A 17,229-nucleotide genomic window follows, 5' to 3' on the forward strand; every position below is an offset into this window, starting at 1 on the left:
CTCCGGTTTTAATGATCAGAAGGCCTATGGGGGCTCTCTTCTCAGCCAGGGCCCTTGGCAGACTCCTGGCCTGCCCTGCACTGCAGTCTCCTTCCCTTGAGCTCTCATCAGGTGGGGAAGACAGTGCTGGTGGCTAATTTTCCCTGTGCCCTGGTCTTGGGGGATGGTGTATCAGGTATTTGCTCCTGGTTGGGTAGGAAACCCCGGGACTGGTACACTTGCTTTCATCGTGTGATTGCTAAGGTAGATATCTAAGCTTTGTTTCACAGATGATGAAATAAGTTTCATCAGAGAGGTCACACAGCTTAGGGATAGAATCATAGCTTGGGCCCTTGGACCACAGGGCCAGTTCCTGCCCTGCCCCTAGGGATGCTGGAAGAACAAAGAGGGTGGAGGAGTACTCAGAAGAGGAGGAGTCTGGGCGCTGGGCTACCCCTCCCCAGACCTCTGGAGTACTCAGTCCCAGGACTTTGGGTAGTTTAGAAGCTCCAAGCCTTCTTTGCCTAAGATAGAGTTTAACTAAGCTCAGGACTACCTGGGCTGTAAGGAATTGTCTGTGTTGCCCCACACTCCAGAGGAGGGGCCCTCGGTTTCAGTGCCTGAGACCTCTGGAATACTGACAGCCCTGCCCCCTCCCCAAACCAGCTGACTACCTTATTTGGGGGGTGGGGAGGCAGTACAAATGGAAATGCCCAGCCTCCTGAAAAAAAAAATGATTAGATTTTTTTTTTAACGATAACAAGAGTGGTGTATGAAAACAAGTGGGCACTCTTCGGAGGCAGGGGGCACTGTGTGATGTTTCCCTTCCCCCACCCAGGATGCGTTCCTGGAGCCTCCAGGGAGTTCAGTCTTCTGAAGGCAGGCTGGCTTTGCCTCTGATACCCCTCCAGTTCCTCCTAGGATTCAGAATGGACACACAGAAAACAGTGTGTCTGGGAATGGAGAGTGGCAGGCAGCTCCCTTCTCTCTTGGAGAAGGAAGTCACTCGGGCCAGGAAATGAGGGGAAGACAACAGTGACACGGGGTCCTCCCTGCTTCCATCTTTCTGGGGAGGAGCCGAGGGTCAATGTGCCTGGAGGTTTCCAAGCACAAAGCAATTACGAGGAGGGAGCAGCTGAAAAAGTCTTTAGTTTTCTGGACATGTCCGGCAGAGCTGGTGGCCTCTGGAGCACTGTGGCCTGGCTTCTCTCCCTTTTTCTGGTGATCCTTCATCTGAAGACAGCTACTCTGACCCTCACCCCAAGCAAGGAGGGGGTGCAGACATGGCCCCATCTGAGAAAGTTGACAGTCATAGAGTCTAGGCCAGGAGAAGAGAAAAACGGCATGGCATGAAGCTGTCACCAAAGGGGGCCAGCTGCCAAGGAGAGGTCCGACGTAGTCACTTTAGCTATCGGTGATGACTGAGGAGCGCAGAGGTCTTGGCAGATGAAAATGTTCTAAAATTCATGAGGGTGATCCTTATCTATTTGAAACACAGAAACAGCAACTGGACCGGTCATTTCGAGTGGGTGAAGTCTAGGCCTGGAAAGGACATACCAGTTAAACTGGTGTTTAACAAAGGAGGTGACGTTGCCATGCATGCTGCCTCCATTTCACTTGCAGGACACCTGCAGGACCCCCGGTGACCTCTTCTGTCTCAGCTGCCTTCTGCACTGGGAAAGCAGCCCACTCCCAAGACACAGAGGACACCTGGTGGCACCCAACTGTGTCCCAGCTCACCTTCAAAAGAGTCAAATCTCTAGCCTCACCTCTCCTCTGTCCCTTAAGTATCCAGCCTTTCCCAAGTTTGGGGTTTCTCAGACCTGAATTGTCCAGGCACCATGTGAGGGAAGAGAGGCCCTGGCAAAGCCCAGTTGGGTGCCTATGAGGACCAGACTGTTCAGTTCTAGTGGTGTCACTCACATGGTCCTCCACGCTGTAGAGTTGGGTCATCTGTTTCTGTGCCCACCCCTCATGCACTTTGTGTCTTTGCTTTCCTCATGGGGAAACAAACACAAATCTCACATAATTTACTGCTTAAGCCACTGTGTGCCATCTGATGGCTTCAGAAACATCCAGACATTGTGACTTCAGAGCTGTTTCTGGAACTTTCATCATCCCAACCTATTCAGTAATGGCGAGGTAGTTACTTCTCGCTCTCTCTTCCCACCCACTCTCTGAGAAACTCTCTCCTCCCACTCTGTGAACTTGCTTGTTCTAGAAGCTTTGTATAAGTGGGGTCATGATGACCGATCACTGTGCATGACTTATTTCATCTTGCATAATGGTTATGTGTTGTTGTTGTTGGTGTGTGTGTGTGTGTGTGTGTGTGTGTGTGTGTGTGTGTGTGTTATGCATGCATATGCATTTTTGGTTTTTATATTGTGTGAGCACATGTGTGCACAGGTGTGTGGAGGCCAGAAGTCGATGTGTCTCCCTGGATCACTCCCCACCTTACATATTGAGGCAGAGACTCTCACTTGGACCCAGAGTGTGCCAATTTGGGTAGTCTAGCTAGCCAGCTTGATCTGGGGGTACCCTCCCTGTCCCCTCTCCGACTGCTGGAATCACAGACCATCACGCCCACCTAGACCAGCATCAACATGGGTGCCAGGGATCCAAACTCAGGTCCTCAAGCTTGCAGAGCAAGCACTTACCCACTAAGCCACCTTCCCAGCCTGGGGAAATATTCTTAAGCAGGAGTAAGGTCCCTCTTGGTGGACAGTTCGAATTTTGTTCGTCTCTCCATCCACTGTTTACACTGCCTCCAGCCAGTAGCTGCCCTCACCCCTTCTTCCTGCCTCTAGTCTAAGGCTCACCCACCTCTTTAGCGGCTCTGTAACTCCTCTGCCTCCCCTCCTTTACAGTCTCTCTCTCAAAAACAGCTTACTTGGGATATAAATTAGGTACCAGAGAACACACCCAGTCAACATGAGTAGCTCTATGATTGCTAGTATGTTCCATGTGTGTGAGCTATCAGTTTAGGACATTCTCCTCACCTGTGAAAGAGACACCACGCCCCCTAAGCCCCTTTGCAACCCAAAGCCATTACTCATCATTGCACCATTTTCCTTGGTGCAGTCACAAGCTGTGCTCAGGGGTGCACAGTGCCCACCTGCAATCTCAGCTACCGGGGAGGCTGCTGCAGCAGGATCCCATGAGCCAGGAGTTCCCTGGTGTTGGTGCTGGTGACCTAATGCCCGGTGGGAAACTTCTCCAACACAGTCTTCCTGTTGATTATGTTCTTTGCTCTACCCTGTAACCCACTGCCTGGAGTTCTAGGAACTTGACAGTGTGCTTGAGGGTGCCCCCTTGACACTCTCAGCTCTTAAAAACAGGATTAGGGCATCAGGTGCCTTTGCATCAGGGATCCCTGTGTCCAGTAGGGATTCTGAACACATGGGTTTATGGTTCTATGGAGCTGTAGTTAGTCTTCTAAAAGAGCAAGCCCCAGAGCCCGCAGATGAAAGCATGGTCTCTCCAAACTCTCCAAACTGTCTTCCTGTCAATATGGAGTCCCCTCCTGTGCATTAGGGACAGGCTTGGATCTATGGAGGGACAAGAGTCCAGGTCAGCCCGGGGCCACTTGGAATGGAGGTGAGGAAGATCTGCCCCGGGAGCTCAGGCTGTTCCGGCCGCACACTGCCTCGTGGCCATCCTAGGCTCTGCTCAGACAGAGCTGACGTGGCCTAAGTCCAGCCGGATGTGGTGAGGAATCTATGGTGAGGAAAGGCTGTTGCAAGGGAGGCAGCTGTGAGAGCGATGACACCTCTCAGGAGCCCGTGCCGAAATAGAACCAGCGGGCTGTGGCAGGCTGGTGTCTGCCATCCGATGGCTGCTCTTTGATTTGAAGGTAAATGCCAATAGTGGATTGGGAGCTGAGAGAAACCAAGGTGCAAGATTGTAAATGTGGCTCTCCTCCTGCCCACCTTCCTGGTTCCTCCTCGCTGCTCCTAAGAAGTGGAGTCTGTGTGGTCGTCGTCCCCCCACCCCTTCTGAGTGTCTCAGAGCGGCTGCAGACCTAGAAGCTCAGGTGAGTCAAGTCCAGTCGAGGTGTCAGTAGGGACATGCGTCTCCAGTGGGGACTCCCTCCCACGCCTCTCTTCCAGCTTCATTGACAGTGCTTGGCTGTGGCTGCGTCACACAAACACCACCCTGCATCTCTCAATCGCAGTGTCTTCCCCTCTTGTAAGGGAAGCTGTTGGGGTTCAGACTCATCTCAAATGGAGGACCGCTAACTGCAGATCCTTAGCTACATCCTCAAAGACGCCGTTTCCAAGTCAAGTCACATTCTGGGAGCCCTAGTGGCCATGAATAGTGGGTAGGGGCACAACACACTATTGAATCAGAACTGGCCTTTATCTGGCTATAACCAATGGCATGTGGCCATGCTAAAGACGATCTGGAAGTTTCTACTGTCCTTGAAAATGTTTTCATACGGTATATTCTAATCATACCCTTTCCCCACCCCAGTGTCCTCCCAGACCCCCATACCACCACCCATTTAACTTCACCTCCTTGCTCTCTCTCTCTCAAAAACAAAGCAAAAAAATTAAAACAAAAATTAACAAAACAAACCAAAACCCACCAAATCACAGCAACAGCAAACAGCACAAACAGAAAGCCACAAAGTCCATTATGTGTTGGCTAACCACTCCTGAGCATGAGACCTGCCCTGGAGTGTGGTTGATATTCCCAGTGTCACACCATTGGAGAAACTGAGTTTCCTTCTCCCATTAGGCATCAGTTACAAACAGCTTCTTGTTTAGAGGTGGGATTTTATGTCCACTTCTCCTCTCCCTGCTGGGATTTTGTCTGGTTTGAGTCTGTGCAGGTCTACTGCATGCTGTCACAGTTTCTGTGAGTTCATATTGCGTCAACCTTGTTGTGTCCGGAAGACACTGTTTTCCTGGGGTCCTGTACCATCTCAGGGTCTTACTTCCATCTCCTCTTCTTCATAGATCCCCGAGTCTGGTGGGGGAGGGCTTGGGGGGTAATGAAAACGTCTTATTTATGGCTGAGTGCTCATTGTCCAGTTGTGGGTCTCTGTGTTAACTATTGTCTATGCAAGAAGAAGTTCCTCTGATAAGGGTTGAGCAATGGACTGATCTGTGAATACAGCAACGTCACTGGTAGTCATTTTATCCCTATGTTCTAATAAAGGACAGCTGTAGCAGGTTTTTCCCCTAAGTAGGTTTTCTCTTCTAAGAAAAGCCATAGATACCATCAAAACTGATAAAGGTTCAATTGAACGAGACACCTCTTAATTAGAAGAGATGATTGTTCAGTCAGTAGACAAGAGAGCGAGTTCCTGCTTCTGCCTGCTTTTATCCTCTCTCCGCCTAGGCATCTCACTTCCTGTCTGTTTGTACAGACCTACAGACCTCTATGGTTAGCAAGTGGCAAGCTCCATCCTTTGACCTTCAGACAGGCTTTATTTGCTTATACAAGCAAGATATTGCCACAAATGCTAGGCAATAGTGGTGAAACTTCCTGTTGAGTGCCAACATAATTCCTACTTATGATGACATAAGTCTGTGATGTCTTCAGCTGAAGTGCCTTATTGCCAGGTCTTGAAGGGTAACCAATAACACTAACAATAGTCTGCAATGTTTGGGGGAGTGGTCTATGGGCCCCTTTAGCCAACAACTCAACAAGAAAAAAAAAAAAACATTCCTGGTACCTAGCTTTTTTCTTGATGGCATATGATGTCTAGTTGGGACATTGTCTTCCCTATTATATATCAACTCATTTAAATACCTTTCATATATGTATATATTTTAAGAATCTTTTATGGTAGTAAGTTTCCACATGGCTTTTCAAAAAGCCTTTAGTATTAGTTGCCCCTACCTGCATTCTCTCCCACCCTCCTCCCCATTTAATCCTCTTAGTCTAGTTTTCCTTTTATCCCATTATAATAGTATATTCTATTTCCCTTTCTTTGGAAGATCTCTTGTTCACCTCTGGTCCCTTATGAAATATCTAACCTCTGTAGATATTCTAAATAAAACAACATAGCTAAAGCTTAAAAGTTGAATCCGCATATAGGAGGAAACATGCAGTGTTTATCATTCTGGGTCAAGGTTACCTCACTCAGGCTGATTGTTTCTAGTTCCATCCATTTACCTGCAAATTTCATATTTCTTAACAGCTGAATATCCCATTGTGTAAATGCACCACATTTTCATTATCCATTCATTAGGAAGCTTCCATTCTTTAAACTGAATCCTGGCAGTACTCAGGATCAAGTTTGAATCAGCCTGTGGAAGTCCAGGTGTGGACATGTACCCTTCCAAATTGGCACACTCCCTCCTGAGGTGCAGGAAGCTCAGAAAGTCACCAAATTTACAAGGCCCCTCCTCACAGTTGCTTATAGAAACAGCAAACAGTTGCTGAGGTGGTTCTCCAAGCCACTGAGCAGCCTGCAAGTCCTGCAGGGAGCTCCAGGGATGCAGCTTTCGTGAATGGTCCACTCATGTTGGGTGGGCTTTGGGGTGATGTAATCACATTTGGGTCACCTGTGCTCTGCTAAGTAACCCCAATAATCGCACAGGCTCAGTAAGCTAGATGTAGGTGGAGTCATTTCTTCAGTCTATCATTGGTGTCCTGCCTGAGGTGAACAGACACTTGTCTGTGTCTCCCTAGGACAAGTCACATGATATCCAATCATTCTGATGACCAAGCTGAGCCCACCTCAGCACCCAATGTCTCAACCACCCAGCAGGTGTATGGATAAACTCAGCTCAGCTCAGCTTGGTAGAATGTTCCAGATCAGCTGAGCCCTCCCTAAATCAGCAGCCCACAGAATCACAGTTGGTAAATGGCTGCTTTAAGCTATCAAGTTTGGGGCTATTTGTTATGTAGTGGTAGATGACTGATACACTTAGCAAGGATGTCTTAATAATGGGGGGGGAGGAGATGCTGTTTAGGCCACCTAAATGGGTGTAACAAAGTCAGTGGCTTACGAAGATCGTCTAGTATGTTGGCTGTCTAGATACCTGCCCCTCTCTCAGAAACAATGAAGCTACTGAATTCAGCAGTATCTGTGTAACTATGGCTCTCCAGTCTCATTCCATAGTCTCTCAAAATGGGGGTAGTTCACACAGTGCTGCCTAATAAAGACACATTGTTATCGCCCCTGTTACTAATGACGACTGTAGCAGAAACAAAGACCATAGCCACCCAGCTTCAGAAAGTACTAGCAATTCCCGCCCCTACCCCCGGGGATCTTCCACCAGGGTCAGGAAAAGAGGCTCTTGGCAGTAGCACACAGAAAGTCAAGAAGTCACAGTTTTAAAATCCCGGAGCAGAGACCACACCACACCCCAACTTGGACATGGCCACCAATTAAAAAGCCCGAGAGCCAGCTGTCAGCAGGAGCCCCCAAAACGTTGGCTGAAATTAATCACTTGCCTCGAAAAGGTGTTTATTTTCTCCTTTATACCTGTGGAGAACTGGGCCGTGAACTGGAAATTTCCAGAGCAGAGGGTTGAACTTTTGTTTTTGCCTGAACGGGAACAACTTCTTCTTTCCTAAGTGCAACCATTTGCTCAATTCAATTCCACCATTACAGGACAATGGCCAATTTCCCGGGGACCCAGGATGTTGGTTTTGTCTAAAGAGTGAGCGTGCAGGGAATTTACTAACCTGGCTGTGATTGCCCATGAAAACAGGTTATTTAACAGGATTTAAATACTGTGCTCTGGAGCACAGCAGCCAGGAGGCAGCTGGGGAACTGGGTTCCCTTCCAGCTTTCGGTGCTAATGGGAGGAGGCAGGGAAGACAGAGTGACACAGAAGAGGCAGGTGGCAGAGACCAAGCCATCCCTGGACCCAAGGGATGAATACGAGGACTTTTGAATTTTCTGTTGACTCAAGGTTTTATTTAGCCAAGGCTTGCCTCAAACTAACTATGTAGCCAAGGATGCCCTGGAGCTTCCGATCCTCCTGCCTCCAACTGTTTGAATTCCGAGATTACAGGCATGACCCACCACCCATCTGTATGTGATGGTGCCAGGGATCAAACCTAGGGCTTTGTGCATGGGAGGCAAGCACTCTACCCACTGAGCTGCATGCCTAGCTCCCATGCCTGTTTTTTGTTAGATTATATTAAAAACTTGTGTTCCATTCTAGCGCTCCTTCATGTTTTGTTCAACAATTCAAGAGTCTGCTATGAGCTGAGTGGGATGTCATGCCCCCAGCTGCTCAGGAGGTTGAGGCAGGCGAGATCAGCTGAGTCTATGGATTCATTATCAGTCTAGGAAACAGTGAGATCCTGTTCCCTTTTTAAGATCTATTTTGTGAGCATGAGTGTTTTGTCTGTAAGTATGTCTTTGTACCACGTGCTTGCCTGGTGCATGAAGAGGCCACGAGATGTTATGGATGGTTATAAATCGCCATATAAATGCTGGGTATTGAATCTAGGCCCTCTGTAAGAACAAGCACTCTTGATCTCCAAGCCATTTCCCAGCCTCAAGATCCCTTTCTTTAAAATTTTGAATGAATGAGTAAGTGTGACATGGTGGCTCAAGCCTATAATGCCAGAGTTTGGAAGGCCGAGGCAGGAAAATTGCCACAAGTTCAAGGCCAGGTGGGTCTACATAGTGGGACATAGGCATGAGCTACAATGGGAGATCCTGTCTCCATTAAATAAATAATAAAACAAAATAAAAGATGACATTCTCTCTGGCCTCAAGGCAATATTAAAACAAACTATGTGCTAATCCTTGTAGGCTTCCTGGAGGAGGCATTTTGGAGACAATTCTTAGCCCCATGTTTGGATGTTTCTCTCCATGGTTCTCTGCCAACCTCCTCACTCAACAACTTGGCAAATGACTTGGCAATACAGGGTGCTGGGATTGGAATGAGAGACCCAGTCTTCCACACACTGACTGTAACCCCAGGCTGCTGTATAGTTTCAATTTTTCCATCTGCAAAATGAGAGTTGTTACAGAGAACATGCAGGAACAGTTCTGTTTCAGCATGAAGCTGCCTGAACTATGTATGCACAGGGGCCGTCTGTTTTCTTTATTTTTGTTAACATAATAATTTATTAATTCTTTGAGAATTTCATACAATTATTCTGATCATATTCATTCCCACTCCTATCCATAAGTCCTCTATTCCTTCCCAATTTTATGTCTTTTCTTTTTAATAACTCACCTATTCCTGTTTATGCTGCCCATAAACTCCTGGGTATGAGAACCTTTACTAGAATGTGGTTGATCTACCAGGGGCCACACCTTTAAAGCAAACTGACTCTCCTTCCCTCAGTAGCCATCATCTGGATAAAGCTGCTTGGCTAGGGGTGGGTGTGGTCCCACTATGCTGGAACATTGACTGACTCGAGCTTCTGATGGTTGTGTGAAGGCAGCCACACCTGCTAGGAGATCATGACCACAAGAAGACAGTCTCACTCTGGTCCTCTGTGACCTCTAGCTCTTATAATTTTTCCTTTGCATCTTCTTCAAGGGTCCTTAAGGTCTCTCTCTCTCTCTCTCTCTCTCTCTCTCTCTCTCTCTCTCTCTCTCTCTGTGTGTGTGTGTGTGTGTGTGTGTGTTGTAGATGTCACATTTATGGATGAGCACTTCACAGACACTTATTCTCTGCAGGTTGACCAAGTGTGAGTGAGTTTCTGTGGTAACCTCTGTCCTCAACACAAAGAGACTTCTCTGATGAGGTCTGAGAGCTGCACTAACCTATGGGTGTAGAGACAAGAATTTAGAGGGCAGTTTGAGGCTGCCCTCACTTAGTAGAATAATAGCAGTAGGTTCACGCCTGGGGCCTGTGAACTCCTCAACCATGGGTTATTTACCAGATATCCAGTACCAGACATGCTTTTCCTCCTGTGCAATAGACCTTAAATCCAATCAAAAGGTGGTTACTTTGGTTACTCCTGTAGCATCCATGCCACTTTTGCACCCACAGCCATATCTTGCCACATCTGTCATTCATTACAGCTCTTCACTGGATTCACAGATGGGTAAAGCTATTGACGATTCCCCCACTCCATCAGTCTACATAGCCAGCATGGAAGGAGTTTCCCAGCCTGGGCATACTTGTTTTCTCCATTTCTTATGACCAGAGTGTGTGTTGTCTTCATCTATAGGGTCTTATCATTGAGTTCTGGGAAGCAGCCAAGAGTGGCAGCTATAACTTCTGTTGTTTGGGGAGTCTTCAGTGTTAGACTTTTGCTGCAGCTATGGGTGGAAAGAAAGGAAGCTATGAATGAACAACCCACGTGGAGTTTATTGACAAGAGAAGGGAGGAGGATGGGGCTGGATTGTCAGCCAACCCAAGAAGAGATAGAGAGAGAAAAGGGGGTGTAGGTTGGACCTTTTCAAGGGAAGACTGTGCATGCGCACTGAGGTTTCATGCATGCGCAAAGTCCTCTCACAGGCCATAATGCATGGCGGGTGATGTGGTGATGATGTAGCACGGTTTCCTGTGTGTGCCCTGCCCATCATTAGAGGGCAGGGTCAGCCAGGTGTATATCCTAACATTCAGGAGACCTCTAGCCAACAACTCAAGGGGACTTATTCTTCATATGTCATGAGCTTTTTACTTGGCAATCTGTGGCTTTGGGCAGGACCATTTATCTCCTGTGTGGATAACTTAGGTTAATCTAATCTATCCATCTATCTATGCACATGATATAGGTATATTATATGGCTGACTTTATTTCTAAAATTCTGATGAAGCCTCTGTCATCCACTCCAAAGGCTTTCCCATGATATTGAATGCTGGGGTGTTCCCCCCTTGGCTTTCCCATGATATTGAATGCTGGGGTGTCCCCCCTTGCACAGTGTGGATCTAGGAGCAAAGCTAGGGCCAGACTTTGTGATTCTGACCTCGGCTCCATGGCTGCACAATATGCTGCCACAATGAGCTATCTCCCTCCTTTAATGCTCAGGATCTCATTAGGAAACTGGTGCATACTTCCTGGGGGCTTCTACGACTGAACGAGGGCGACCCACATAAGACCCCATCCTAGGAACTGGTGCTTAGTATGTGTTCAGTAAATGACAGCTATTACCCTTCATCCTCAGGGATTATGACCTTGAATGAGGCTGGTCTTCTAGAGCACAGGAATTCTACTCCACAAGTACCATTAATTAAAAACAAAGCTAAAGAACTCTTTGGTCTTATTAGAAGCAGAAGCAAGCCTGCCCAGGCCCACCTCAGAGAAGCGCTCACTGCCTCCTGGGTGGGTGAGTCTTGCACCTTCTGTGCAGGGAGACTTCCACACCCAGCCTTAATTTGCTCAATTTCTCCACCTGCTCCAGGCCTATTCAGTTCCCACCAGAGCACACCAAGTGTCTTTGAAGACAGGGTGTATTGGGTGAGAGAACAGAAAATGCTCAATTATCGATACAAATGGACAGGAAGAAACACTCCTTTCTGGTCCCACTGCAGACTATGGCTTGTGACCTTGCAGCCTCACTACCACCCCTCTTCTGCTTTCTCTCATGTTAAAGTGCTTTTCACATCCCATGTAAACACATTCTGAGACAGCCTGCAGCGCAGAACCAAGACAGGGAAAGTGAGGAGACTGGGGCCAAGCACTCAGTGTCCCACAAGTCACTCCAAACCCCAGGTCAAGTCTGTACGCCAGCAAAGACTTGCATGTGTGTTTGGAATAACATGTGTGCAATTGGGGAACATTGTGGGAAATAGGTATTTTTGAGGATTTATAGGAAGAGAGTCCTTGAAATAGTGTATTTGTTTAAAAGTTCCATGGTGGGGCCAGTGACATGGCTCAGTGGGCAGAGGAGCGTGTCACCAAGCTAGACAATTTGAGTTTGATCCCCGGAACCAATATGACAGAAGGAAAGAACTGTCTGCTGCAAATTGACCTCTGATCTCCATACATAGTGTGTGTCCATACAGGCACTCGAAATAAAAACAAAAGTTGTAATAAAACTAAACAGGACCTTCTGGGTTATATGGAAACCATACAAGTCCAAGAATCTTGAATATTATCATCATTATTATTATTATTATTGTGTGTGTGGGGTGTGTGTGTGTGAGAGAGAGAGAGAGAGAGAGAGAGACAGACAGACAGAGAGAGAGAGAGAGAGAGAGAGAGAGAGAGAGAGAGAGAGAGAGAGAGAGATGAAGGACACACACCCATGCCCTGTGTATGAAAGTCGGAGGAGAGGGCAATTGTGCAAAGTGGGTTCTCTTCTTCCACCCTATGTGAGTTGCAGGGACTGAGCTTTGGCATCAGTCTTTCATGGCAAGAGTCCTTACCCACTGAGCCATCTAAGTGGCCCCAGTCCAAGGAGTCTAATCTTGAATTTGAAGTTTGTAATGGAACAAAATAAGCAGAAGTGATTCCCGCAGCAGTGGTGGCTTCTGGGCCTGCCGACGGCTGAGACTGTGGTGGAACATGACACTCCCTTTTTCATCTCTCACTGCCCCAGCACTAAGTTGTTTTCATCATTATGGATTAGTTAGCAGTCATTAATGATCAAAATGCTATTTGCCTAACCAATATCTCCCAGGCCCACTTCAAGTTTGTATAAGCAAAGCCTAGGCTTGACCCTCTGGACAGTATCGTGCTCATAGGGGAGTGTCGAAGTTACTTTTTTATCGCTGATAAAACACCATGATTAAGACAATTTATACTTTTCAAAGAGCATAGAATTGGGCTTACAGTTCCGGAGAGTTAGAGTCCATGATGGTATAGCAAAGGCGTGGTGGCGGGAACAGCTGAGAGCGCACATCTCAAACCATAAGCGGAAGCAGAGCACAATGGGAATGGCAGTAACCTTTGAAACACTAAAACCCACCATTAGTGACACACCTCCCCCATAGGCCACACCTCCCAATCCTTCCCAAACAGTTCCACTAACCAGGGACTAGATAGTGAAGCATATGAGTCTCGGGGGACCATTTCTATTCAAAGCATCACAGAGAGATGAAATGTGCTTGCTGAATTAATGAATGAGGCTGTGTCCATGGAGTGTGCTCTTTAACTCGGAAGGAAGAGAATCAGCATTGAATCTCACTGTCTGGTTAGACAACTGAGTGGCTCTGTCTCTGCTACCTGAGCTGCCATAGTGGAGGAATTCAACAATCATCCTGGATACAGTGGGCACAGACCATGGTCTTGGCCAACCTTACTCAGGACTCCAAGGAATATTCTATCTATGTCCTGGTTTCCCAAACAGGCACAAGTGCAGAATGTGGGGAAACAGAAGCATGGACCATGAACAGAACCAACTAGCCCTTAGGGTACCTGGGTGAACATCATTCTGATCAGCCAACAGTCAATGGGGACAAAATCTCAGTCCCTTATTCTCCGTGCCTTCTTTTCTGGCAGGGTCTCATAGTGTAGCCAAGGTTGGTCTGGAAATTTGCTCCACTGCCCAATCTAACCTGGAACTCATAGCCACCCTCTTGCCTCAGTCTCCTGGAATGCTGGGATTACAGGCATGAGTCACCGTGTCCAGCTGTCTTTCCCCTCCCAGCCTCTGGGGATGTGCTAGCACCCTCGGTTTCTCCTGAGCTTCTGGAATCCTAAGGGCCAAGTCTCCAATGCCAGTTGTCAATCTCTGCTGAGTTAGTGGGTTGGGAAGGAGCAGCTGCAGGAAGGTGTGGGGCTGGGAAACAGGATACAGAGGAGCAATTACACTGAAACACGGTTATCACATGGTTTTTTAAAGAACCTGTAGTAATTTGTATTTTAAAAACCAAATATATAGTAACTCGTGTGATCTTTTATTAACATGGTGAGCAACAAGCTCTTGCAACACATCTAATAACTGCCGTAATTTCAAACTGGAGATGAGTATAAACAGTGTCTTGAGGTATCTGCCACTGCTCTAGTGTGATAGGAAAATACGTCTTCTCACCGGTGAAGCCCCAAGCACCACTCATAGTTATGTGGATTCTGTGAGACTGCAAAAAAAAAAAAAAAAAAAAAGAAAATTTAGGATGAGTTTTTTCCCCCTTCCCAAATTCATGGAGCCCCTGAAATCTATCGTGGAACCCAGGACATAAGCCCACACCCAGTTGGAGAGTGCCTTTCGTGTTTTATTTTACTTGATACCTGTGGCATCACAGAGCACCCACCCACCCACCCAGAGGAGACTGCAAGAAGCATGGGGGGCACAAGCGTGGTCGTGCCATAGAGAAATGAAGGAATTCTCTAGGTGCTTTATGCAGTTCAACACAGCTACCAAGAGGCTGGAGAGACAGTTCAGTATGTAAAGTGTTTGTCTTGCCAGTATGGAAGCCTAGTTTTATCCCCAGAACTCAGGCCACAATGCCAGCACCAGGAAGGGGGATAGAGGAGGATCTCTGGGGTTCACTGGCCACCTAGCCTAACCAAACCCGTGAGTTCCAGGTCCTATCTTGAAAATGAGGCGAGGAGCAGGAACAATGGTTCAACAGTTAAGAGCACTGGCTGCTCTTGCTGGGGACCTGAGTTGAGTTCATAGCACCTATGCTGAGTGGCTCAGAACCACCTGTAAGTCCAGCTCTGGGGGCGGGAGATCCACGCCCACTGGCCTTCACAGGGACCTAGGACACTCGTGCACACAAACACACACATAATTAAAAACAATAAGATGAATGTTTTTCTTTTAAAGAAAAAGAAAGCAAGGTGAACGGCATCCTGAAGACAAACAACACCTGATAATGACCTCTGACCTCCACATGCACGCGCCCAGATTATGTGCCTGCACAAGTTCACACGCTCATGCACACACACACCAGACACTAAATGCCTAAGGATGACATCGTAGGATTCTCAGACGTCTGATCCATGTTCAGTCACTCTAGATAACTTGTTCTAAAACCAGAGCCAGCAAACAAACAGAACTGACGGGGTGTTCACATCTCCCTCAGGATTCTCCCAGATTCTTCCAGTGTGCCCCCTAGGACCTGTAGGCTAAATCACTGCAGAGATTTGGGGTGTGTTTGTACCCTTTGCCATTCTTCTTAAAACCTCACACTTCTCAGAGTGACCCTGAGAGGCCCAGTACTGGAGAAGACCTGAGTCTTGTCCAATTGTCTCTGTCACTTCCCACAGAAGCAAAGCCAGGGCTGGCCAGTGAGTCAGCCGGGTGATGGCAGAGAAGGGCCATGGGTTCTTTCCACCCTGCCCTTGGGAAGCTCGGAAGGGCCAGAGTGCAGGCTGCCTCTCCTCTGAGCTGCCTGTTTTCTCTGCCCACGGCTCTGTTCCATCGCCAGGAATGGTTTGGCTCAGGGCATTCTCAGGACACCCTACTGCTGGGACAGTCCTACTGTCATCCTCCCTCAGGCTGAAGCTACCTGGGGGAGACAGGGTGTTCCACCCTCCATCCAAGGTAGTGGGCAGCCCATCTGCAGCATCCAGCAAATGTTCAATCTCCCTCTGTGTGTTGATCCAGCTTGGCTCTGTAGCCACACAGCTGGCCCCTCCTCATCTGCCTCTGAGCAAGGGGAGAGGGACTCTGTCCAGGAGGACAGCCAAGGGAGGTAGATGCTGGACAATAGCTGCCTGGCAGGAGGCCCCAAAGTCGAGATGCTGGGGTGGGACAGGAAAGAAAGGATGGTGCCACGCAAATCAGGCATGGTCCTGGAGCCAGAGGACGAAAGGGTGAGAGCTGTTCCAGGCAGCTGGGCATGTCGCATAATTACAGGAGAAAAATTAGGCAGGAGCCTGGCTCTCTCTACCTCTGTCTGAGTGATCATCACCCTTATTATAAAGCAACTAATTATTAGCCTGGCTCATTAGCAATTATAAATCTCTAACTCCAGAACTTCATTAAAATATGACAAGTTAGCACTCAATTTGCCAACTACCTGGCTCAGGCAGAGCATTTTGCACACCCAGTCAGTTCCCGTGGTTCTAAGGTAGAGGGCTGGCCATTGGGTCCCAGGGATGGGTGGCTATGCTGAAACTTGGGAAGTGGAGGGAGATGGTACACGTTGCTTCATATCCAGACACCTACATGTCCCTACAGTGGCTGAGCTGAGACACTCCGAGACTTGAGAAGTGGAGAGAGATGGTATATACCCCCCCCCCCGCCTTCCAGTAAAAATAGAAACAGCACACTTACAGAGAATATCTGCATGCCAACTGCTTGGCATGCCTTCCGGCATTGAATCCTCAGTTGCCATGCGGAGATGGTGCGGCTGGTCTCCATTTACCAATGTGGAGCCTGAGGTCAGAACATGTGGTGTCAGGGTCATGAGCCCAGCTCAGAGACAGCATCTGGGCTGGGTTCCCTCAAAGCCCACACCATCCTTTCTCAGCCTCCACCTTTCTGTTACAAGTCTCCGTGGCGCTAAAAAGAGGCCCAGCTCAGCTGATGAAGTATTTGTTATGCAAGCACAAAGATCGGAGTTCGATCCCTGCAACCTGCATAAAAATGATGGGTATAGTGTTGCATTCTTGAAATCCCAAAAGAGATTTCTGGGGCTTACCGGACACAGTCAAGCCTATTGGTGAGATATAGACCCATGAGACCTTGTTTAAAAGGAGGTTGGTAGAGTCTCTCAGACAACAGTTGAGGTCGTTCTCTGGTTTGCACACGCTCCATCCCCTTCCCCCCATAATAAAGGGCAAGGTAGGGGACACTACGGACCTTCCACATGCAAATATTTGCTGCCACTTGCCTGATGGAAAGCAAACCTCAGGAGCCTTAGCAGTGTGTGGTGTGTAGGCAGGTTGGAGGTAGCGGGGCGAATCCTCCCCATTCCTGGTGCTGGTGTTTCCCTTCCCCAACAGCCTGCTCATGGCTGGCTGTCCAAGCCTTCCCATCTTGCCTGAAGGAAGACTCCTCCAGTCTTCCCTGACCCTCCCCTTGAGGGCAGCAGCTGAATGGTGGATCATAGTAGATGAGGTGGCTTAAGCATATTAATTACATTTTGCATTGCTCTATGACAAAACAGCTGAAAGAGAAGCTTCAAAGGAGGAAGGATTTCTTCTGGCTCACAGTTTCATGGGCTTTCAGTCCCTCCTGGTAGGGAGGGTGTGGTGTAGGAGCTCAGATCATGATGGTGAGAGCATATGGAGGTGGTCATTCGTACTACGGTGGCCCAGAAAGCAAAGAGTAAGACAAGAAATAGTTAGGGACAGCACACCTCAAAGACCTCACCATCCAGATTTACTTCACCTCCTAAAGGCTTCACAATCTCCCAGAATGCTAGAATTGGCTGACATTCAGAACAACAACCTGTGAGGGATGTTTCACATTCAGAACCTGACAGTGGGGAAAGTAATGTTCTGTGAGGTAGCCCTGCTCATTCTGTCTCT

The sequence above is a fragment of the Cricetulus griseus genome, chromosome 7 (genome assembly GCF_003668045.3).
Source record: "Cricetulus griseus strain 17A/GY chromosome 7, alternate assembly CriGri-PICRH-1.0, whole genome shotgun sequence".
Taxonomy (NCBI): Eukaryota; Metazoa; Chordata; class Mammalia; order Rodentia; family Cricetidae; genus Cricetulus; species Cricetulus griseus.